The sequence below is a fragment of the Girardinichthys multiradiatus genome, chromosome 10 (genome assembly GCF_021462225.1).
Source record: "Girardinichthys multiradiatus isolate DD_20200921_A chromosome 10, DD_fGirMul_XY1, whole genome shotgun sequence".
Taxonomy (NCBI): domain Eukaryota; kingdom Metazoa; phylum Chordata; class Actinopteri; order Cyprinodontiformes; family Goodeidae; genus Girardinichthys; species Girardinichthys multiradiatus.
In genome coordinates this window covers 10,795,597-10,819,923 of record NC_061803.1, presented here as the reverse complement: position 1 = coordinate 10,819,923, position 24,327 = coordinate 10,795,597, and the positions used below count along the sequence as shown (strand labels likewise).

Sequence of the window (24,327 nt, the reverse complement as noted above, 5' to 3'; positions counted from 1 at the left end):
TGTAACACACCTGTCTGACCCACTTGAACATGTGATGCTTTATGTCCTTCCCAACAGACAGCTGTGGAGAAAGGCTTGCAGAAATATGATGAGGGAACATGAAAGCAGCTAGATTCACCACCCTAGTCTTCAGAATAAGCTTTGTGACCTATAAAGACTTGGAACCTAAATGTTTATATAGAAGTTATGAATGAATTAATTAAACTGGATCAGATTAAAACTTATTTTTTTCTAATGTTTCTGTTTTTTTTATTTCTACAATAAACACTTTTTTGCTGTCATACCCTTCACAAGGCTGAGTATAAAGCTGATTTGGATAGCTGTAGTAATTCCAGAAATAAAGCTGTCTCATTCCCACCCACAGGGCTACAGGCGGAGTCATTAATTACCTTTTATCCATACCTCAATACAGACTCATTATGATTCTCTCAAATACACATGGTCCAATAAAAACTTAATTGCATTGATTCATCTTGTTTTTGACAAGTAAAAAAGGTCTTACACATGAAGAATTTTGGGACAAGGTTTACGAGTTTAGTTCATTCTTGTTCTTTGGCTGCTTATCTATTACAGGCGCAGTTTTGTATTGTTTATGTGATCATTGTCCAGTTAGAAAACCAAACTGTGTCCATGTTTTTCTAATCAGACTCAAGCCGTTATATCTGATGAAACATAATTGGTTGGCATGTTCAAGGCTTGGGACTGTTTATAAAGTGGAAGATCCTGGAACACCAGTGTTTTACATCAGAGTTTATATCAACTTGGACTGGCTGTTGACTAAGAAAGACGTCCCTGCTTCAGAACCAAAACCTTCAGGCCTTACTGAAGTTTGCAGCTAACCACATGGACAAGTCAAGTGCCCTCCGCATGAAGGTTTTACACCAAACGTAGCTTTTTGGCTATAATGACAAGATATTTGTTTGTAGTATGACAGGTGAAGCTTTTAACCCAAGCAAAAAGTACAAAGTGCCAGGCATGGTGGTGGTAGGGTCATGCTGTGGGGCTGCTCAGGTTTTTTGCTGGCTTGGTCAGGCAAAACATTTTGCTGGTTCTGGTGCTTTTTGTGTCCCTTGACTGAGAGTTACAACTCATTTGCATGGGAAACAAATTTCAGGGAAGGAGTCGTCATAAGATGCTTGTTAACCAATCAAAAACAGACTAGGGAAATGTTCAAACCATGTCACCATAGAAAGGCAAAAGAACAATAGATAGGGTTTTTTTTTTTGCTATTATAGTCTTTAGACAAGAAAGAGACAAAGAATATCAACAAACTATCCTTGCAGAAATAATTATCTCCTGCCTGGAACTGTGTAGTATACTAATCATTGATTATTTTGAACCTTTTTGGGAAAGTAAGAAAGTTCAGTTAGAAGATCACTAACATATTGATGTAGATTTTGAAAAGACCAATTTAGTGTATAACACTTATAAAAATCATGTTTTAAAGATTCAGAATACCATTGGATGAGAGGTTGCTGTGGCTGATTCCATAGTTCATTTGAATGGATTTGTCAGAAAGCAGTTGCATGTGAAAGATTAAATCTGTGTGTTTGTGTACACTACAAGGTTTATGTATATACTCCCACTCACTGTTTGTGTTCTTAATATCTTTGCAAACACACTGCTGGTAGGCAAAATCAGCTTGAAGCATCGCATAAAGAAAATAAATTTTGTGATGTGAATTTAGAAAAAAGTTCAGATTTTTCAACTCGTCCATCGCTCTCGCTTCGCTTGGCGCGCCTTTCGCACCGCCTCGTGCCGCTCCGCTCCTGAACGCGCCTCTACATATGGATAACATGTAAATCGGCCACTCCTATCGCAGAATCCGCGTTCGTTGTGAACGTACCATTAGGCTGCTGGAGGACATAATGACCACTTTCACTCTCTTCGCTACATTCTCACACTACTCTCCAATTTTGCATTATTTGCTGTTATTTCAGCTTTTAACTTTATGTTCTCTCTCTTTTCTCTTCATAGAAGCTACACCTGGCCTGACTTTGTGTCTACCTGTGACACCTTTCTGGAAGTGTACATTGTCCGAGCTTCTACTGGCAACAACTTAATGCTCACCCTCTACCGATGATCCACATGGCCCTGTCTTTCAGTGTTTAACCCTTTATCTCTCCTAGACATAGCAATTGACTGAGCTTTTACTGTAACTAATTATATGTGCTCTCTTTCAGACTCTAACCTTGAAAACTGGCTCAGAGTTTATCTGTTCTTTTTTTCTAGGTGAAACGACTAAAGGAGCTGCATCCATTAACATTTACTTTTCCTTCCCATAGAAAGTACTCCTGGATCAGTGCTTCTTTGTTCTTTTCGTGTCTCTGCTCTGTTCTCTCAAACCCCCAGTCGGTCATGGCAGATGGCCGCTCACACTGAGCCTGGTTCTGCTGGAGGTTTCTTCCTGTTAAAAGGGAGTTTTTCCTCTCCACTGTCGCTACATGCATGCTCAGTATGAGGGATTGCTGCAAAGTCAATGCCAGTGATTGTCCACTGTCTCCACATGCTCATCCGGGAGGAGTGACTGCAACAAGTCTCTGACTTGATGCAATCTGCTGGGTTTCCTTAGACAGAAAAACTTTTTATCCAATTTGAAAAAAAAGCTAACTCCGACTGCACTGTTCAATAGTTAGGATTAATTGGAATGTATGTACCTGACTTTTGTGAAGTGCCTTGAGACAACATGTGAATTGGCGCTTTATAAATAAACTGATTTGAATTTTTAGAATTCATTAAAGTTCTTCATGTATAATATTTCCAACCTGAAAAAATGCTTCAAATGCACCCTTAAAAGTTAAAGGTTTATATAAAATTCATGCTGATGAAGAGTGTATGTAAACTTCTGATCAGCATTGCATGTTTTGTTTAAACAGAAGATTGTCGCAACCATGTGGTCACCCAAGCACAGACCCCTTTCCATCTCCTCATGGGTGGTCTCTCAGGATGACTCTTTTTGTGCCTCCATCCAGCTCGCCTGCCATTGTGTAACATCGACAGAGCACAACAGCTAGACATACGCTCCTGAGGAGAGAACCACAAAATGGCACTGTGAAGCCCGAAGCTCTTGGCATCTGCCTCACTTCTTTAAAGAGACTGTTAAATATGAGTCAGCTGTTGTGCTCAGGACTCCAACAACTGCTTTAATTCCTCCACCTCCCTCCCCTTCTTCTCCTTTGCTTAAAAAGGGGGCTTTGTGCCTGTAGGGCCCCCATCAGTTACCTGCTGACAGGCTGAGCATGACTGATGAGCTGCCCGAGGCGCCCCTGTATACTTTGTCAGCTGCTCATAATTTATACATCTTATCTGCGTCAGAACAAAAGACAGAACGTGGCTTTATGGAAATAAAAACAGGGGTTTCTTTAGACTCCGGCATGTGGAGTGGAGCGATCACACAGATAGTTGTTTCTCTTTGCAAGCAAGACAAGCTGCCTTGTCTGGCTCAGAGCACTCCACACCCATTCTGTCGACTCGCACCTTCGCTTTCTGTGTGTTGTAACTTCAGAGATCTTTTGTAATTGTTGTAGTAGTGTTTTCTGGCTTGAGCTGGTAGGTTCCAAAGGCATAAAAAAACAGATGTCCTCATATAGAACCAACTCTTATCCTTCAAATCCAAAACCAAATATTGTATACACAATGTCCTTTTTGGCTTCGAGTCATTTTGCGATTTGGCCCGGCTGTAAATAAACCCCAGAAATGCCAGTGATGGGACTCAGTACATCATAATGAACAGGATATTGAGGTGAACCATATGGAAGGCACCGGAGAGGCCATAATTCATCACTGCCAGTGCTGAACTTCCCTTTGAGGGCTGGATTTCGCTTCAAATGCTGCGCCTTGTTTTGTGATACCGTCAGTGATTCATTCACTGACTCATCCACCAACACTTTGTCAGATTGAAATTGTTCTGCCAGCTCTTTTTGTGTTTTTTTTCTCAAAGCCTTGAACAAAATATTGAATATGCTCCTGCAGCATGTGCCAAAAGCCTGCTCCATCCTGCTTTTGTTTTGCTTCTGTTTTTTGTTTTTGACCTCTAAGTAATGAGATATGTAGACTGTGTCAGTAATAACTAGCCTGTGGTGTTTCTGGTACAAAAGGTGTAGGAACCAGAGAATCCATAGCATGGTGCTGTGCAGTGCCTTGAACTTTTTCAAAATGTTTTCCATGTTCCAACCACAAACTTTAATGCACTTTAAAACGGTCTGCAATTTGGAAGTTGAAGGAAAAGGGGAGGTAAAATATGCAAAACAGCTCAAGCTCAGTCAGATTGGATGGAAAGTGTCAGTAAACACAAATAAAATTTCAAGTTTTTGTCGCCGATTCCAAATTGCATTTAACACTATGTTGAACTTCTCCACAACTTATTCAACTTTGTTTTCTAGATGATCTCTAATAACCCTCTGAGGCCTTCACAGAACAGCTTGATTTCTACTGAGATTAAACAAGAAGTAGACTGAGTTCTAATTAGGTGACTACTGAAGGCAATTGGTTGCACTGGGTTTCTATCTGTACATTCTTTTATATTTTTATTTGCAAACCATGTGTTGTTGTCCTTCCACTTGACAATTATGTGTCACTTTGTGCTGGTCTTTCACAAAATCCCAAATCAAACACTGAAATGTGTGATTGGACAAAATGTGAAAAAAATTCAAGGGGAATGAAAACCTTTGCTAGTTACTGTATGTGACTTAACTATGGCTGCCTTTCAGGACTTTTTGAAGGTTTGAAAATATATTTTATTTCATGTAACAGAATTTTCTGTGTTTTCTTTGGTGACCTTAAATAATAAAAAGATTACTCTGATCTCGTAGTAAGAGAACAATAATCCAGATCAGACTGGATTTTGAGGAGATCTCACCTAGACAGGCGTGGCCGCTGAGGTGTTGGTGGACCATATCAACCGGCTTCTTTGTTTTACTTCGACTCTTTTTGTTTGGCAATTTATCTGAGACAGCCCCTCACAGCTTCCTGGTTCAAAGCTGTAAGAATCAAGTCAGCTGTAACTATCAAGGGACTAATAAGTAGATATCTAAAACAGTTCATATGATATCCAAATCTTTGTGTGGGTTCTTTTTGTTCACTTGGAACTGGCTGGGGCAGTGGATCAGTTACACCACAGTGACAAGTACATCATCATACGGCTGTAACCTTAGCTGTGAGAGACGATGCGGGCTTTGTTCTCCGCCAAGCTCACTTGGGGATGTTTGGCAGCACGCTGATAGATATGCTTATCCTGATGTCAGAGCATAGCGCCATCCCTGATAACAGGTTCTCTCAGTCGAATCCGTCCCGCTTATCTCAGCGTCTCTCTCTGTGGGTAGATGGCATGTAGTCATTCTTTTATTTGCAGACTTCCCAGAGCTGCTTCTGAGTATTATTTTTAATTATTTTGTTTCAATGTTTTCCTTGTAAAGATGCACCAGGTCTGAAAGAATTATGTAGGTGTTTTCTTTTAACCAACCAGATTAAACAAAACCTGCAGAAACAAATAGAAAAAACAGGGAGAATAGCATTTAAAACACTCGTCTAAAACAATGAACCTTAAAGGTATCCAAAACGACAGATTTGTGTTTGTAGTTTCATCTGCTGAGAATGATTTTAGCCAGTTTTGATTTCCTTTTTACTACTGTATTTACCAGTATTTAAACATTTATTTGTATTAGGAGCAGAGGCAACAACACTGTGTGAAAGAGCAGTCACTGTAAAACAAGTCTTTACTAATTTTAAAACAAATACAAAATTGTTATGGACTTGACAGCTTAAGTTGGTTTAGCATCTTATATTAGCAAATAACAAGACTTGTAAAGTTAGCATTGCTAATTGTGAACTTCAGGCTCTGTGCACATTGTCTACAGCAGTGTTTTTTTTTCTGTCATGACTTTTTATGTATGTATTGACGTTGCATTTTTCTATGATTGGATGCAAGTTTGTGCATGTTTTCAATGTATATTTGAAGTCAAAAAGATCCATGATCCAAAAATTAACAGAAAGATCACTTGAAGTCGCAATTCCATGTGGAAATGTTGAGGATTTCTCACCAATCCCAACCTCAAAATCCAAGATGGCAGACAACCTTTTAAACCTTTGACACTTTGATAGATGCAGTAAAAACGGTTAAACATAGACCCTTGTGATCATTTGTGTGTCAGTGAATCTTTATACACTTTTATTGTATAGGCTCTTTTTGTGAACCTGTTGCTACAGTACAATACAGAGAAAATACATTATTAGCTTGTTTTGCTAGTTAGCCCAACTGAATATGTCAGGGAATATGTTTTTCCAACCATTAGTATATATATAATGTTATATATATATTATATATATAATGTATACATTATGTAGCTACCAACAGTTCTTCTTAGATCACTGTCATCTGCTTATTCATACCTGGAGTTCTCAAAATATTCAGTGTTTTTCTCTTTTGAGTAGTTTCTGCTTGAAGCTAAGATTACTGTGCTTGAACAACTTATCATGGTTATTTTATTGTAAATTGCTGACACCAACATTTACTCTGAGTACCTCTAAAGGCAGTTCAAGTAACACCAGACCTACTAACCTGCCTCTGTAGGAAAAGCTTCCTGCACCCTTCCTCTCACTTCAGTTTTAAACACATTTCTGATTCAAAAAATACCTAGCTTTGAAACTTTTTTTGGAGCAACATATTTTAACTTAGCAATGGTGCATTCAGTAATTGCAAAAATGATCAGATTTTGAGTTTCACCAGTCGGGACCCATCGAGCTGACCATTTTTTTTACCGAATATCTCGGTGCATTCCTGTCCAAAACACACAACCTTTGCTGTTTTTTTTTTTTTTTTTACCTTTTATCTTGGAAAGCTATGTGTTTTTCATCCCATTTTGCTTTGTATTTTCTATACCTTTTTAAACGTTCTTCAGAAGAGAGAATCAACATCTTTGCAATCCACTTGGCTGTTTTGAAATGTTGACATTGCAGTGGTGGCAAACGAGAAGAGAAAGAAGGCCTGAGGGGGAGCAGAACATCCCGTGCAGCTACATACAGCAGCTCAGCAATGAGCCTGGAAAATTACAGCCAGGAAAAGAGACAGGGGGCCTTGGAGGGCTTAAAGCTGTAGAGGTGGAGGTTGCAGACCTGGGAATGCCAGCTGCCAGACAGTTCACCATGTGCAACACATGTCTATCAGCACCTAATGTTCCACTATGCACCATTAAAATGACAGAACAGTTCATATCCTGCACTGTGATGATGGATATGTCATATCTCTGAAAACCCTGTTTGTCTTCCACAGGTGTATGAACGCTTTTTTTCTCTCCCAGCAGAGAGCACACATGGCACTTTTCGACACTCTGTCCCTGATAGTGATTTGGCATGCAGATGGTATCAAAGGGGAGATCTTTCCCATGCAATTATAGTGGAAAATAAAGGTGATGAGCTGTGTAGCACAAAGGAAAGCAACTGATCAAAAGGGTTGGAATGAAAGCTGATTATAGCAAAAGGAAAAGATTGACTCAGAGTAAAAGAGTCAGTGAAGTGTGTATATAGGCAAATATCACAGGTGCTAAAAATACAGACAATTTCTATTTTTTTTTATCTTAAGTTGCTAACAGCAGACATTATATGATGCAATGGTTTGCCACACCCCAGTCCTATTTTGCCACTGCTAACGCCACATCTTTTGAAGCCTGAAAACCTTTGCGCACTGCTGAGCACAAGCTGTTGCACATTGAAGAGAGACAGTGTTAAAATGTTTCAATAACCCCTGAATGGACTGCCGCTGCTTAAGTGCAGTGTGACCGTTGTATAGGCATAAACTTTTAACTTATTTTCCATAGCCGGTTAAAGGCAGGACACTGACAGATGGGACTTTTGTTTCTTTCTGTTTGCCTGTGGGTATGGTTCAATAAGAAACAAAAAGGAGGAGCAATGGGAAAACAACACCGGATCTTTTTAGACACATTAGAGTACATTTTTCAAGGTGAATTGTATTCTGTTTGGCTTTTATGACAAATCTGGTTTCAAAAGAGGCATTATAAGTCATTATGGGTGGGTATGAGTGCAAAAATGTAGAACTAAAAGTGACATTTAGTACAAGTGTCTTAGAAAGTATTCAATAACCCTTAAACACATGTGAAATTAAATGCTTTGATCAGATGAGACCAAAACGAATCTTTCTGGCTTACATACAAAACCCAGTGTGTGGCAGAAAGCTACAGCTGAACATTTCAAACACACCATCTCCATGGTGAAACTGGTGGTGGCAGCATCATACCATGCTTTTTTTCTTCAATGGGGACCGGACAGGTGATCAAAGAGGTAGAGAAAGGAAGACAGTTAGTTGCCAGAGGTTTTATTTAGAGGAAAGGATCTGGACATAAATGCATTCCACATTTTTCAGTTTTTTATTTGTAAACAAATTTAAAACCATCTTTCTTGTCTCTTCCAATTTTCAATTATGCACTATTTTGAGTTTTTCTATCACATAAAATCGCAATCAATTGCACTCAAATTGCTGTTGCAAGGCAATGTACATATGAAAAACACATGAATTTACATTAAGGAGCTTCAGGACTGTGGCTGTTACAACATCTCGGGTCTGACTCAAAGTGATATTGGGTAATTATTCCCGGCTGTCAGAAATTGCGTCTAATGGGTAATGAGTGGCCTCTCACAAAGCAGATCCTGTATTTTCCGTTTTTTTTATTGCTTATAATGCCTGATTGTTTTCAGTAATCTGCAGCACTATTTCTCTTTCATCTCAACAATAAGGTAGAAAAAAAGTAGAGGATTTGTTGGTCAGGCAGCCCCATGCCATGCTTAGACGGCTCAGCTCTCACAGAGGATTTATCCTCTCTTGTTATGACTAATACTGTGCGGATTACAAGTTAGTGAGAGGTCACCTAGCACTTCTATTTCCTATAAACGAGCCTTCAGCCGTCCTCTGGCTGATTTTCTTGCTGCGACATGAAAATGTATTGCTTGTCAGGGTGGTGAATGACAGGGCGCATTCGACTTGCTCCTCCAGATCATTTGCCAAAGTCTGACTTCAAAGCTCTTTCCTCTGAACTGAATGCAAACCTGTCAGTTTGCCTAATTCAGAGCAGAAATCTGTAGCTGCTGAAATAATGAATTAGCTTGATGGACAGAATTATAAGAGCCTGCCTGCCCTGTCCGTCCAATGACACCCCGCTGTTTCCAAACCTCATCCCAGCAAGAGGAGGGAGCTGAATTTATTCACAGGAAGGTGGCAAATAGCACTGACTCATAGCTTTTATGTAGTGATGCATGTCTCTATTCATTAGTAAGTATGAACTCCATGAAAGGCAAGAGGAAATTAGACAACAAATAACTTCTCTGTTTTTTTATGGAAAACAGTAAAACTGAAAACTTCTTAATAAAATCTGTTCCTTGTTTCATCTAAACCACAGTGCCTGATCGAATCATTGTAAGAAAATTGTATTTTTTAAAAACTTAAAACTTTTTTGTAATTATTATTATTGATACATTGAGCTTTTACACTAATGTAATAACCATAAAGATTCCATTTTCATCGATGCATTTTGCAAATTTAGAGAATTTGTGAAACATACAATTTGCAATATTTACATATATGTAAATATTGTAATTGAAAAAAGTAGAAAGCATTTTATTTAGTGTATACACTGAATAAAATAATTACTTTTTTTATCACTAACTGATATTAAAGTTGACTAAACTTTTACCGTTTTAGGTCAGTTAGGATCACCAACATAATTTCTATTTGCTAAATGCCAGAATAATAAGAATGAGATTTTTCAAATTTTTTTTAAAATTATTATTTAAATCAAAATCAAACATTGCTCATACACTTAGATTACTGTGCCTTTAAATTGTAAAGTCCTTAAAGGGCTCAAAGGTTCTGGGCTGATGCTTAGCAACAGCATTCCTGTGCCTTAAGTAGCAGTAAGCCCCTGACTGCACCCTTTGATGTGGCTGTCAGGCCAAATTTGTTTCCTCCTAACACATTGTCTTCATGTCCACTCACATAAAGAGATGAAACAGAGTGATGTTTACACCTCTACACGTTTTTTAAGTTGTAATTAAATTGTGTTGCCCACGATTTCCCAGGTGATGTGAGATGTACATGTTGGTAGATCATATGGGGAAGTCTGACATATCAGCTTGATTTGATTTGTGAAAAGTGATGTCAGGCTTCTTTTAGGCCAACTGACATCTGTTGTATATGCTGACCTCAGAAGGAGAGGTGCTGGCATTCTCAATAATGTTCTGTTAGCACACAATTCTTGGTTATTTTTCTATTTTGCATTTAATGCTGCACAGCACAGTTCTTGCTACAAAACAAAATCTTGGTCAGAATTTTACACACACTCATTGGCAGCACCTTTTAAAGACACATCTTCCTGCAGTGAAGTGTTCGGATTATACAACTTACAATGTCAAGGATTTTTAAAAACAAGAATTGGTGCACTTTTGAATTTGTTAGTGAAGAGGAACTTGGAGGTAGTCCTTCTCCTTCAAAACTGGTTCTGGGATGGATATTAAGCTTCTGCAATGGTCGTGGACTCAACTCTGTTGAAAATATATGGCCTACCAAATAATTTAGGTGATCTCTACCAACTTCCTGTTGGAATGCAAACCTATTCCAAAATGAACAGGTTTGCATTCGGAATCATTTAAAACAAACAGCAGGATTTTAAATGGCTAAGAGACTTTATTTTGACGGCAGGCACATCTTACTTACTACCCTAAGCTGTGTCACTTTTTTTTCACCAGTTTTTCTTCTGAGGAATCAAAGTAACCACCAGCTTTCAGCATTTTTTATGCAGTGCATTGAGACTGACACAAGCATTGCTGACCATTGACAATGTGACACAATTTTCTCTAACTGTAATCTACAATAAAGTTCATAATTATAAGCAGACCTTCTGCTAAATGCATGCATAATACATTATTTATGTAGGCAAACTACATTAGCACAGAGAGATGCTATCTTCTCTGTAATATCTTATTTTGCGTGTAGTTTCTTTTAGCCTTCAAACAAAACACAACCTCTTCTTGTTTTCTGATGCATGTTTTCTTTGGAGATCCTGTTTAAACCTTCTTTGGACCATGACACTGTTGCAAAGGTTTTACCCAAAACAAACAATGTATAATGGAGTCACAGAAATAAGATCCAACCTGACCATAAATTCAAACTAAAAAAAACTTTCATTATATTGCCTAATTTTTACAGGCTTTGCTTTTTTTAATTTTTTTTTTTCATCTGAGTTAGAATTATGTTGAGAAACCACTTTAATTATTTTTCATTAGTTATTAATATAACTTGTTTAGAGTAAAAGATAAACAATTCACACCGGCAGCTTTTGGTTGGTGGGCGATGCTCCAAGGCAATGCGCCAAGCGATCCTTTTCAATCCTGTTCTCTGTAGAAACATTGATGGTTCTGATAACACTATCCACAAGTCTCATTCCAGTATTCTGTGTTGTAACAGAGCACTTCATCATGACACGTCACATGTGTGTCATAGAGGCCAGCTGACACGTGTTTTTTGATAAGATGCACCATGGCGCTCCCAATGTGCATTCCTCTTAAGAGACCAGAAGCTTGTTTTCCTGGAACATTCATTTACCCAGGCCATTTTTTTTCTGTGACCATTTCCACTGTGGAATCCAATATCTGCCTAACCTTTAACATAATATTTTAGTCATAGCAGGTCCACAGTGGTATTACAGTGGTATTTGGTAAAAAAAACAAAAAACAATTTTTTACACGGACGGGGTAGAATTAAACTGTCTCTTATTGAAAATCAGTGTTGCCGCACAATGGCTAAAAGTAACCAGGCTCTAGCTTATGATATGTGTATTTACAAACTCACTAATATAATGTTGCTCAGGAATCCGCTGCAAGTAAACCAGCACTTGACGCCCGCTTGGCCGACCTCCACGCAGCTCATCCAGGGCAAGCTCTGACTAACCCTCCACGTGTTCTCCGCACTCTCACATGGGAATCCAGCAGCTGGAGAAGCACTCGCTCCATCCTCAGCCGCTCCATCCTCAGCCGCATGTCTTGGGAGAAAGTGTCCAAATGTGGCACAGCACCAGGGGTATTTGGCTGTAGGCACCATGGAGGAATTAAACCACTGTTCTGGTGTTTGGTGCCCAGTTAGACATGAATCACTGAGGGGATCTCAGCCTCCCCGACAAGCAATTTAACAGTTTACTGCAGTTATCATCAGATATTAATGTGCTTATTTTAAGTGCCTTTTACTGCCATATATAATTCAACAAGAAATTATTTCATCTTTAATCAGTTATGGTTAATGTGTTAGGGAATAAGTGCTTGTTTATAAATCCAGCTGGAACAGAGGAGAGCATTACTACGTATTTCATCTCTGATTACTTTAACTTTAACATTTTTATTGAAAGTGGGGCCCAAAACATTTTCATCTGTTATTGCGGAAGTGTAATTTCACTAATGGGAAAAAAAAATCCAACTTTCAATTTAAGTATATTTATTAAGGGGGAACAAAAATCCATGTCAAGAAACATTTTTTTAAGCCACACTGCTAAAACTGCAAAAAAGCTTCAGATATTTTTTTTTCTAATTGTTTTACTACTTTATGGTAAATCATTATTTGTTATTATTAAGTGAATAAAATTTACAACAAACCTGCTTCCACATTGTACATCACTTAGAGACATCAGACATTTGTAAATTTACAGAACAAAGTATTACTAGGTACGACTTGATCTCAAAGTATGACTAGTTTTCTCTGCTTTACTTCTATTCTGTAAGACTGCATTAAAACTCCTGAGCCATACGTGAGAACACTGTGTATGTTCTCTGGATAAACGTGCAATAAAATAAATGGTATGGGCAGGTCATAAAGGGCAATAGACTGGACTGAGATGGCCAGATTTTATATTTAAGTGCCAACTATACTGCCTGTTCGGACCTGCAAAACTCCCCCATCATCTGCCATGACTGCCAATAAAGCAGGCAGAATCAGCTTGCCGTGCCATGGCTGCACATGAACCACGATACTAGGTTTGTAAATATTTATAATATAAAAAGCAAGGCTTGTTATAGTGGCTTCATGAGGAGATTTTTTAGAAAACCAGCATGATTCAGTGATGCACAACTCGCAAAATTGCTATATGTTGGTGCTATGTGTTTTCTGTATCAGTGTGAGTGAGTCACATAACTAGTTAAGGCTGTACCAGCAGAATAAAGTTAAGTGACAAACATTCACCGATACATAAAAATGTAAAACTTTGATGAGGAATATAAATAGATTAATTCCAGTTTAGGTTCTGAAGGTGATCAGTATCCTCGTCACAGTTTGCTTCATCCTTAGGATCCACCTTAGCATCCATTATGAGATGTGGATCGTCAGAGTTATATTCTAAACCTCTTGCAGCTGATCTTTGCTCTGCGAATCTCTATCTAAGGGAGACTACACTCAATGCAACAAATCACCTTGAAACTTGTTTCTTTGTGTCCTAGTTGTTGACTAATTTGTTCACCGTTTGGACATAAAAGACTCAGATGTTCATCATGCCTCAGTATGATGAAACAATATTGTGTTTTTGTTAAATCTTTACTATAAATGCAGGTTTTTTTTTACTTTTTAAAAATAAGCAATGTTTTACCTTAAGTTACATATAACATTTAATCTGTGACAGGAAATGTATCATTGTAATATTTTTGTATTTGTGAGATTTCTTTTTCTTTCTCAAAGTTGCTTTTGTCAAAACCCCAGATTGAGTAATGCTGCAAAACATATTTTACATATCCCCTATAAAACAGTAAAATAAACAAGAAAAATCTGAACTGTTTAGCTATGATGATTGCATGACCACAAAGGTCTATTGTCAAATGTGATACAGATAAAATTAAAAACACATTGTTCAGATTTTACTTTGTTAACAAAATGCAATATACAGCTTAACTTCTTTTAAAATCTGAGTTTTCTGTCAATAATTGCTTGCATAAGGCTTCATAATGTTAATTACAGTTTGGCTTCATAATTTCACTGAAAATTATTTTCCTTCTTTATGTTCAGTAAGCAGTACTTTGGATTTCCAGTGAAGTTTAAAGATTGCTAGAGGGAAAAATCTTAATGATTCTAACATACGAAAGTTATATTCAGTAATTTCATTGTTATATTTATCAAGGTTAATACATCTGTGTTATACAGAGAGCTGTTGACATATTATTTACTATAGCCAATGTTTTAACTAAACATTTGTAAATCATTCCCGACCTACTTATTTGCTCTATCTCAGAGGTACAGTTTTTGGTTGAGGTCATCATAGCTGCAAATAATAACACATACATTTGTTATTCACTTTGTCTTCTGCGGTTCCCAAGAGGTCCTTAAAGTTTAACGCATCATCACATATTTTACTGACAGTCTGTCTTCCCCCGAATCCAAGGCGGTGATATATCACTGTGAGAATTTCTCTCCCGCTCCAGAAAAATGGTTTCTTTATTCCCTCTGATAATAACTTTGAGCACTGACAGAGAGCTTAGGCTGGCTAGTGCTCTCTCTTAGAATGAAAAGTGAGGGAAATATATATATTTCCCTTTTAGCATCAAGAAAGCAAGATAAAGGTTTTAAAGTCAGACTGAAATAACAGTTTAGGTTTGAGGCCGATGCTATAAGTTACTTCTGGAGATTTTTTGAGCTAACATACAGTAACAGACCAAAGGTTTGGACACATCTTGTCATTCAAAGAGTTTTCGTTATTTTTATGACTATGAATATTGTAGCTTCACACTGAAGGGATCAAAACTATGATTTAACACATGTGGAATTATATACTGAACAAAAAAGTGTGAAACAACTGGAAATATGTCTTATATTCTAGGTTCTTCAAAGTAGCCACCTTTTGCTTTGATTACTGCTCCGCACACTCTTGGCATTCTGTTGATGAGCTTCAAGAGGTAGTCACCTGAAATGGTTTTCCAACAGTCATGAAGGAGTTCCCAGAGATGTTTAGCACTTGTTGGCCCTTTTGCCTTCACTCTGCGGTCCAGCTCACCCCAAACCATCTCGATTGGGTTCTGGTCCGGTGACTGTGGAGGTCAGGTCATCTGGCGCAGCACCCCATCACTCTCCTTCTTGGTCAAATAGCCCTTGCACAGCCTGGAGGTGTGTTTGGGGTCATTGTCCTGTTGAAAAATAAATGATGGTCTAACTAAACGCAAACCAGATGGAATAGCATGCCGCTGCAAGATACTGTGGTAGCCATGCTGGTTCAGTATGCCTTCAATTTTGAATAAACCCCCAACAGTGTCACCAGCAAAGCACCCCCACACCATCACACCTCCTCCTCCATGCTTCACGGTAGGAACCAGGCATGTAGAGTCCATCCATTCACCTCTTCTGCGCCGCACAAAGACACGGTGGTTGAAACCAAAGATCTCAAACTTGGACTCATCAGACCAAAGCACAGATTTCCACTGGTCTAATGTCCATTCCTTGTATTCTTTAGCCCAAACAAGTCTCTTCTGCTTGTTACCTGTCCTCAGCAGTGGTTTCCTAGCAGCTATTTTACCATGAAGGCCTGATTCACACAGTCTCCTCTTAACAGTTATTCTAGAGATGTTTCTGCTGCTAGAACTCTGTGTGGCATTGACCTGTTCTCTAATCTGAGCTGCTGTTAACCTGCGATTTCTGAGGCTGGTGACTTGGATGAACTTATCGTCCTCAGCAGAGGTGACTCTTGGTGTTCCTTTCCTGGAGCGGTCCTCATGTGAGCCAGTTTCTTTGTAGCGCTTGATGGTTTTTGCGACTGCACTTGGGGACACTTTCAAAGTTTTCCCAATTGTTCGGACTGACTGACCTTCATTTCTTAAAGTAATGATGGCCACTCGTTTTTCTTTACTTAGCTGCTTTTTTCTTGCCATAATACAAATTCTAACAGTCTATTCAGTAGGACTATCAGCTGTGTACTGTATCCACCTCCTGCACAACACAATTGATGGTCCCAACCCCATTTATAAGGCTTGAAATCCCGCTTATTAAACCCGACAGGGCACACCTGTGAAGTGAAAACCATTTCAGGTGACTACCTCTTGAAGCTCATCAACAGAATGCCAAGAGTGTGCAGAGCAGTAATCAAAGCAAAAGGTGGCTACTTTGAAGAACCTAGAATATAAGACATATTTTCAGTTGTTTCACACTTTTTTGTTCAGTATATAATTCCACATGTGTTAATTCATACTTTTGATCCCTTCAGTGTGAAGCTACAATATTCATAGTTATGAAAATAAAGAAAACTCTTTGAATGAGAAGGTGTGTCCAAATTTTTGGTCTGTACTGTATATAGCATGTCATATTTAGCTTTTGTTTGATTTAGAAAAAAAATGTGTTGAATTCAAAATGGTATTGTTTGTAGCATATCAGTTTGCATTTTAGTTTATGGAGCCTTCCAAAATTTATGAATATGCCTTGAACTTTTTCACATGGTTTGATGTTAAAACCACAAACTTCAATGTTTTTTATTGGGATTTGATGTGATAGGCCCACGCAATATAAACTGCATAACTGTTGGTGGAAGGAAAATATGGCGTTCAATTTTTATTTTTTGTTTTTTAAATAGATTCTGCATTTGTATTCACCCCAAGTAGCACAACTGTTTGCTGCAATTATAACCAAAAATCTTTTGGACTATGTCTCTATAAACTTCTAGAAATTTACATTTTTACAAATTCTTCTTTGAAAAATAGTTGAAGCTCAGCCAGATCGAATGGAGCGCATCATTCATTTTCACTTCCTGTCACAGATTGTCAGTTGTATTTAGGTTTTGATTTCGACTATGCCAATCTAACACAACAACATGCTTTTTGATTGCAACCATTGTAGCTCTGGCTGTATGTTTAGGGTCATTTTCCTGCTGGAAGGTGAATTTTGCCCCAGTCTCAAGCCCTTGACAGTCTCTAACATTGTTTTTTCCAGAATTGCCCCACATTTAGCTCCATCTATCATTTCTTCAATGCTGGCCAGTGTTCCTTGCCCTATTGAAAAAGAGCATCCCACAGAATCATGCCACAACCACCATGTTATTATTATCTTACTTGTTTTGTTTCAGCTTTCTTTTTTTCACTCTTACATAAAGGCCAGATTATTTTTGTGGACAGCTAACAACTGGCCTGACAAACGATTATCCACCTGAGCTTTGGATTTCTGCTTCTCTTGAAAGTTTGGGTGGATGGTCATGTGTTGTCAGGTTTGCAGCTGAGCCATACTCTATTCATTTCTGGATAATTAACTGAACAGATCTTTGTGAGATGTTCAAGGCTGTAGATATTGTTTTAAAACCTAACCACTTCTGTTCATTGGTCTTCGTTATGCTAATTGTTCTCTAGTGTTCTCTAACAAGTTTTATTTGTGAAATATTTTTGAAAACATTGTCACTTTTGTTCCACTAAACAGTCATGCACTACTTTAGGTAGGTCTATCGCATGTAATACACTGCGGTGTGTTGCTGTAATGTCAGAAAAGGTCAAAAATTTTAAATTGTATCGATGCAAGGCACTGTGAAGAAAGAGAAGATTTTCGTCCAGGCTTTTGGTACACTTGTTTGTGTTTGTTAGAATATATTTTTTAAACCATTCACATCCAGCTATGACTTAAGTCTTAGACGGTTTATAATGCTTCATCTCTAAAGGCCACACAGTAAAAGAACAACTTGTAACTCAGTGTTTTAACAAACAGCATGTCTCAGCTCTGCAGCACTATCTCCACCACAATTCTTTGATGTAGACCTTATAATCAAGGCTCCCATTTAGGGATGTGAAAGCTTTCAGTTTGAACATCCTCAGTAATTTCTCACCACTAACAGAGCTACCCGCTGCCTTCTGTGCTGAGTGCAATCTGAGATTTATATCTGAAGGCCTTATTTGAAAGTGTTGGTCATGCATACAAACACAGGGGTGCTATGAAACCATGCCTTTTGTCTGACACACAATAGCATTTCAAGCACTAGGGAACAGCTTGGATCTCCATAGAACTGGCATTACTTTCATGTTAAGTGACACTGAAGGCAATAGAGTGACCAGCTTTTCTCATACGCTCTACCCTTTCTCCTCTCTGGTTTTCCTGAACTGCTGGATAGGGACATTATTTTATATTCCTTTTAAAGTGGTGCCAAGCTATTCACACAGTCGCAGCTTTGATCATGGCTGTGATTTGCAGAGTGTGGCCTGACGGCTAACAGTCGCCTGGTAGAGCTCACCCTGTAAGAACACTGCTCCAGTCACATGTCTTTAATGCTACATGAAAAACAAAGCGAAGGGTTGTTTCTATCCTCTAAACATTTACATGACCTCACATCAGTACCAAAATAGTTGGATATATATGGCATCAAAATATAGAAGCAACATTACAAAGCATGACATTACACGTCCTTATACAATATTTGATAAATTAGCATCCTAAGTTAAAGTACTTTGGTGAACATCATGGCTTTCTGCTGTTTCAGTGCCAAAAAATGTTTTTAAATTTTTAAATGTCTGTTATCTAAAACACTGGTATTTTAGGTAAATACCTTGTAGCCACAACAGGTATTAGAGAACTACAAATACAGAATGGCAGTGGATGGTAGATGATGAGAAAAGTGGGGATGGGCCATGTATTTTGATTGATAAATGGGGCAAGTCGTTGGGGGGATTTGAAATGCCCTTGATGCTGATAATTGGCAGCAGTTTAACCCCCTGAATGATTGACACATTTACCTCTCTACTATGGGGCAAAGATGGGGTGGAGGGAAGGGAGGAGCACATGCAGAGAAGCCCATTCCTGTCTTTACATTTGCATCTGCTGGCCGTGGGTGGTTGTGTTAATAATGTGGCAACTGGGAAGATTAATTGTAGACAAGCAGCGGGATTACGAGAGCCTTTGTGGGAGCAAAGGGAGCACCGGGTGGAAAAGGCCTGTGATCTGTGAGCCTGAGAGGAAATTAGTCAGGGCAGGCTGGGGCGACCCTTTTAACAGCGTGCTTTAGGAAATGAAAGGCCTGTGCATAGAGGATATTGAAATAAGAGGGGAAAAATTGTTGACATTCTTGACGGGCCTGTGAATTTAATATTTGTCTTAGTGTGAATTCACAAAGAAGACAAAAGTGAAGAGGAATGGAAAATATTTTCTTAAATTACCACAAAGATCTACTTAAGTGTTTTAAACATGTGGCATGCGATTTTACAGACCAGAAATCCAGGTGTTGCTCTTTACACAATTAACAGGTTTCAGTCATGTTTTCTGGAAAACTAGGTAACAAATCAATTTCTGCAACTGAATTTTCTCTGGGAGAAGGGCAAGAGTCTCATGCCACCTGTTGGGGTGTTTACACATAGCAGCACAAACTGAAACATCTGCTTCCTGACCCTCATTTGACCCTTTTCTTGTTGCATTTTGCAGGAAAGAAATGTGTCGGCTAAATTTTGTCTTCTGTTTGTTCTCTTTACTAGACTGACTCTCAAACAAGACAATCCCATCCAACACGTTTGAAGAGGACGCAAGTGTTTTAACAGAATCAAAAAAACATAGAGCTATAATATTTATTACTTTGCTGACAGCTAGTGTCTTTCACATCAGTAATATTTTATAAAAGGGATAGGTAGGCACCTGGGCATTATGGTCTAATAACTAAAATACTGGTGTTCTTTCAGTGTAAGATAAATCATGAAGAATTTCGTGTCAGTGTGAGTTTCTCAACACAGATGACAAAGTTGGATGGCAGGGGAAGGACAAAAAAAACTACACTAAACAGTTTCTAATTAGATTTCCTGGTGCTCGCATAAAGGGTTTTAATTTAAATGCAGGTTTTTGTTTGTGTTTTGCCACATCCAAGAGGGAATACAATGTTCTTTGTTTCCTTTAGCTAGATCATTCTACGGGTTTTTTTTTTTTATTGGGCTTTTATATGAAACTTCCAACATGAATTACGAAGAGGAAGAAAATTACATATGGTTTAGATAAAAAAAAAAAATGTTTTCATTGATAAAAATTTGCATTTGTTTTCATCTTCCTTTAATCTGATTGCCCTAAATAATATAGTGTTCAATCTACAGGCCTATAGTAACTTTGGAGTAGTAGCAGAGAGCCACAGCTCAGGTGGGAGAATCTCTCAGTTATTCTCAGCCAATCAGTGAAATAAATTCAAAGTCTTATTTAAAGTTTGCCTCAAGCCATGTAAGGGACAAAGCAAACATGTGGAAAAAGGTGGTCTGGTCAGAAGAGACCAAAATAAAACTTTTTGGCATTCATTCAAGAAAGCATATGTGGCAGAAAACTGCTAATCACACTGAATACAAAGTATTCCCACTGTCATACAAGGTGGTGGCAGCATCATGCTGTGGGGTTGCTTTTTTTCAGCAGGGACAGAGAAGCTTGGCATTTGTTTGCAGGATAGATAGAAAATGGATAAATACAGGACAATCCTCTTAGAGAACCTATTAGAGGCTACAAAAGACAACGTCGGTAGTGCCATGTCACGCCATTACAGTGGATTTTAGCCAAATGCAGTTAATTATTTATGGTAACAAGTAGCATTGCCTATAGATTGAAACATAAATGAATTACGTACTACACTAAAAGGAAATTATTGTACCATAACATTTTCACTATGTCAATCATTTTAAAAGTATCAAAATGTTAGCTGAGGATTGTTTCTTTATATCGTTAACTAAGCTTGATTTCCCACCACAATAGCCAATCTCATTAGAAATCGATCGCCAGGAAAATTATTTTTGCCATTTTTCTTATAATGATGAGATTGTGGGTCTTATATCTCTGAACATTTTAATCTCAAAAATGTATCTTTCCTTGTCCATTTTGTACGTTCTTTGCACTTGAAATTTTGCCATAATACAACCATAGAAGAAGAACTACCAATGCAGCGCAGTTATAGAGCAGCAAGGGAAATATAGTGGCATTTTTGTTTATGTTTTATTCAGGAGTTGTGAGGCTCCTGAACAGAACATACAATAAACATACAACAACATGTGTAAAAAGAACATGAAATGGAACATCGGCCTCTGACCAGAAGCTGGCGATGTAGGTTGCTTTATTGAAAATTAAAGCACTGTATCTGAAGCTGCAATGCGCATTGCCCTTTAGGCTGGGGAGGAGATTAACTTTCAAGCAAGAAAAGGACCATAGGTTTAGTCAATAAAGGAGCAATTAATTAAATTACAAATTAATGTCAACTAGTAACCAGTTGAAGTAATAATTGATGTAATTCTGAAAAACATGGTGGCTAAAAACACAAATAAAATCACCAAATCATATAAAGACATAGAATTTCTGCATCCTGAATAAGGTTGGTGTGAGTTGATATTGTCAGTGAGCTAGACAGGCTGAAGTGGATAGTACCATTACATCATGGTAAAAAGTGTAAACTCGGCACATTTAACATGCAAGTGACAGGGTGGTCTTTGCTCGGGTCACCTCTAGTACAATACCAGACATGTAAAATTATTGGTACACTGGTCCCAAGAGTCTTTAAAGTTGTTAGTCGGGGTTGATCTATTACTTAAAATCCCAATAAAATACATTAACGTTTATAGTTGTAACAAGACTAAATATGAAAAAGTTATATGAATACTGATGGATGAATCAAATGTTTACAGAAGTATTTGTGCCCGTTTATAACAATATACAGGACTCAGAGCAATGTGAAGCTGCTGAGCAAGCCAGTTCACCTATGACCATAAATCAGACTTCCAGCATCATTTGCAAGTATCTGAAAAGATATACAGTTACAAATGTGTGTGTATGTGAGACATGATATGCTTTGAAATATATTCCTAATACTTTGAGCCTTGATGATTTGTGGTCTCGGTGCTGAACATCTCAGATGTAGTCTTGTATTTCAAGTATGTTTTCAGTTGCGCCAAGATGACGCACCACTCATTATTTCCCTCGAATTTCTGAAGCCGGCATCGTTTATCAGAACGATTAATGGGAATCTCAACTTCCAGATGTTTGGAATGTATTTTCCAGACAAGCTGAAAGTGTGTTTTAAAAATCTGGATAGATATATTCACTTGTTTTCATATTAATACAATATTTGTCATGACCTGAGCTGATCTTTTCAGTGTCCAGACACAATTACTCAATTTAGGGTCTTTTTGTCTTTCTCTCAGCCAAATATAGAAGATATTTTAAAACAAATGCAAAGGAACTAAAATACAAATACAATTAAAGGTTCTCATAATATAATATGAACTGGAAATATTTAACAAGATAATCTCAATTTTGGGATGGTTGTTCCCTTAACTTACGCAATTCTTGTTAAAATGCAATGCAAATAGGTGGCCTTAGTTTAGTTTCTTACTAAGAAGACCAATGGAATCAGTAATAAATATTACAGTGCATATCACCCCCATGCTAAACAAGCAATAATGCCTCAAACATTTGTGTTTCTTCTGTCATTACTCTATCAGTATTTACTCTATATGTTGAGTCTGAGGTCCATCTTCAGTGGGAATCACACTTATTCAAGGTATACTTGCATAACTGTTAAGGTATTGATTTGAGAAAAGGGCCTTTATGAGTTCCTGACAGCATGATAATGCTGAGCACAAACCCCACATTTTCACTGTATTACAGCACCAAAACCGACACACAACTGTTACAATATAAAACATACCTAATTGGTTTAACTAAAAAAAAAAAAAAATAAGGGCAGTGCTGGCGCAGCAGTAGAGCACGCCACCCATGTATAGAGAGGCTTTGGCCCTTAACGTGCCTGTCCCCTGATTTGAGTCCTGGCCACCAGTCCTGCAAAGCAGATCTTAAAATAAATATATATATGTACAGATACATATATATATATTTATATATATATATATATATAAATATATATATATATATATATATATATATATATATATATATATACACAGTCACCAGCCACTTTATTAGATACACCTTGCTATTACCGGGTTGGACCTCCTTTTGCCTTCAGAACTGCCTTAATCCTTCATAAAATAGATTCAACAAGGTACTGGAAACATTTCTCAGAGAGTTTGGTCCATATTGACATGATAGCATCACGCAGATGCTGCAGATTTGTCGGCTGCACATCCATGATGCAAATCCCGTTCCACCACATCCTAAAGGTGCTCTATTGGAGTGAGATCTGATGACTGTGGAGCCCATTTGTGTACAGTGAACTCATCGTCATGTTCAAGAAACCAGTCTGAAATGATTTGTGCTTTATGACATGGCGCGTTATCCTGCTGGAAGTAACCATCAGAAGATGGGTACACTGTGGTCATAAAGGGATGGACAGGGTCAGCAACAATACTCAGGTAGGCTGTGGTGTTGACACGATGCTCAATTGGTACTAAGGGGTCCAAAGTGTGCCAAGAAAATATCCCCCACACCATTACACCACCAGCCAGAACCATTGATACAAGGCAGGATGGATCCATGCTTTCATGTTGTTGACGCCGAATTCTGACCCTACCATCCGAATGTCGCAGCAGAAATTGAGACTCATCAGACCAGGCAACGTTTTTCCAATCTTCTATTGACCAATTTTGGTGAGCCTGTGTGAATTGTAGACTCAGTTAACCTGTTCTTAGCTGACAGGAGTGGCCCCCGGTGTGGTCTTCTGCTGCTATAGCCCATCCACCTCAAGGTTCAACATGTTGTGCATTCAGAGATGCTGTTCTGCATGCCTTGGTTGTAACGAGGTGTTATTTGAGTTACTGTTGCCTTTCTATCAGCTCGAACCAGTCTGGCCATTCTTATCTGACCTCTGGCATCAACAAGGCATTTGCACCCACAGAACTGAGGCTCACTGGATATTTTCTCTTTTTTGGACCATTCTCTGTGAACCCTAGAGATGGTAGTGCGTGAAAATCCCAGTAGATCAGCAGTTTCTGAAATACTCAGACCAGCCCGTCTGGCACCAACAATCATGCCATGTTTAAAGTCACTTAAATCACCTTTCTTCCCCATTCTGATGCTCGGTTTGAACTGCAGCAGATCGTCTTGACCATGTTTACATGCCTAAATGCATTGAGTTGCTGCCATGTGACTGGATGATTAGAAATGTATATATATACATACATATATATATAGTCAGTCATTTTCTACCGCTTACTCCATAGTGGGTCACGGGGAAGCTGGTGCCTATCTCCAGCAGTCTATGGGCGAGAGGCGGGGTACAACCTGGACAGGTTGCCAGTCCGTCACAGGGCAACACACAAACAACCATGCACACACTCATTCATACACCTAAGGGCAATTTAGAGTGACCAATTAACCTAACAGGCATGTTAAACCCACGCATGCACGGGGAGAACATGCAAACTCCATGCAGAAAGACC

The 24,327-nt window shown here is 38.4% G+C and overlaps 1 long non-coding RNA gene across 2 annotated transcripts; it reads right to left on the bottom strand.

Moving 5' to 3' along the window:
- Positions 1-2,650: 2,650 nt before the first annotated feature.
- On the bottom strand, positions 2,651-14,767 carry LOC124874910. Of its 2 annotated transcripts, none has more exons than XR_007039911.1 (3): positions 11,331-14,767; positions 4,859-5,476; positions 2,651-3,024 (listed from the first exon to the last, which is right to left on the bottom strand). It is a non-coding gene; the product is annotated as an uncharacterized LOC124874910 (long non-coding RNA). The 2 variants fall into 2 exon arrangements; XR_007039912.1 differs by having other exon boundaries at positions 2,651-4,979; positions 5,149-5,476.
- Positions 14,768-24,327: the final 9,560 nt, after the last annotated feature.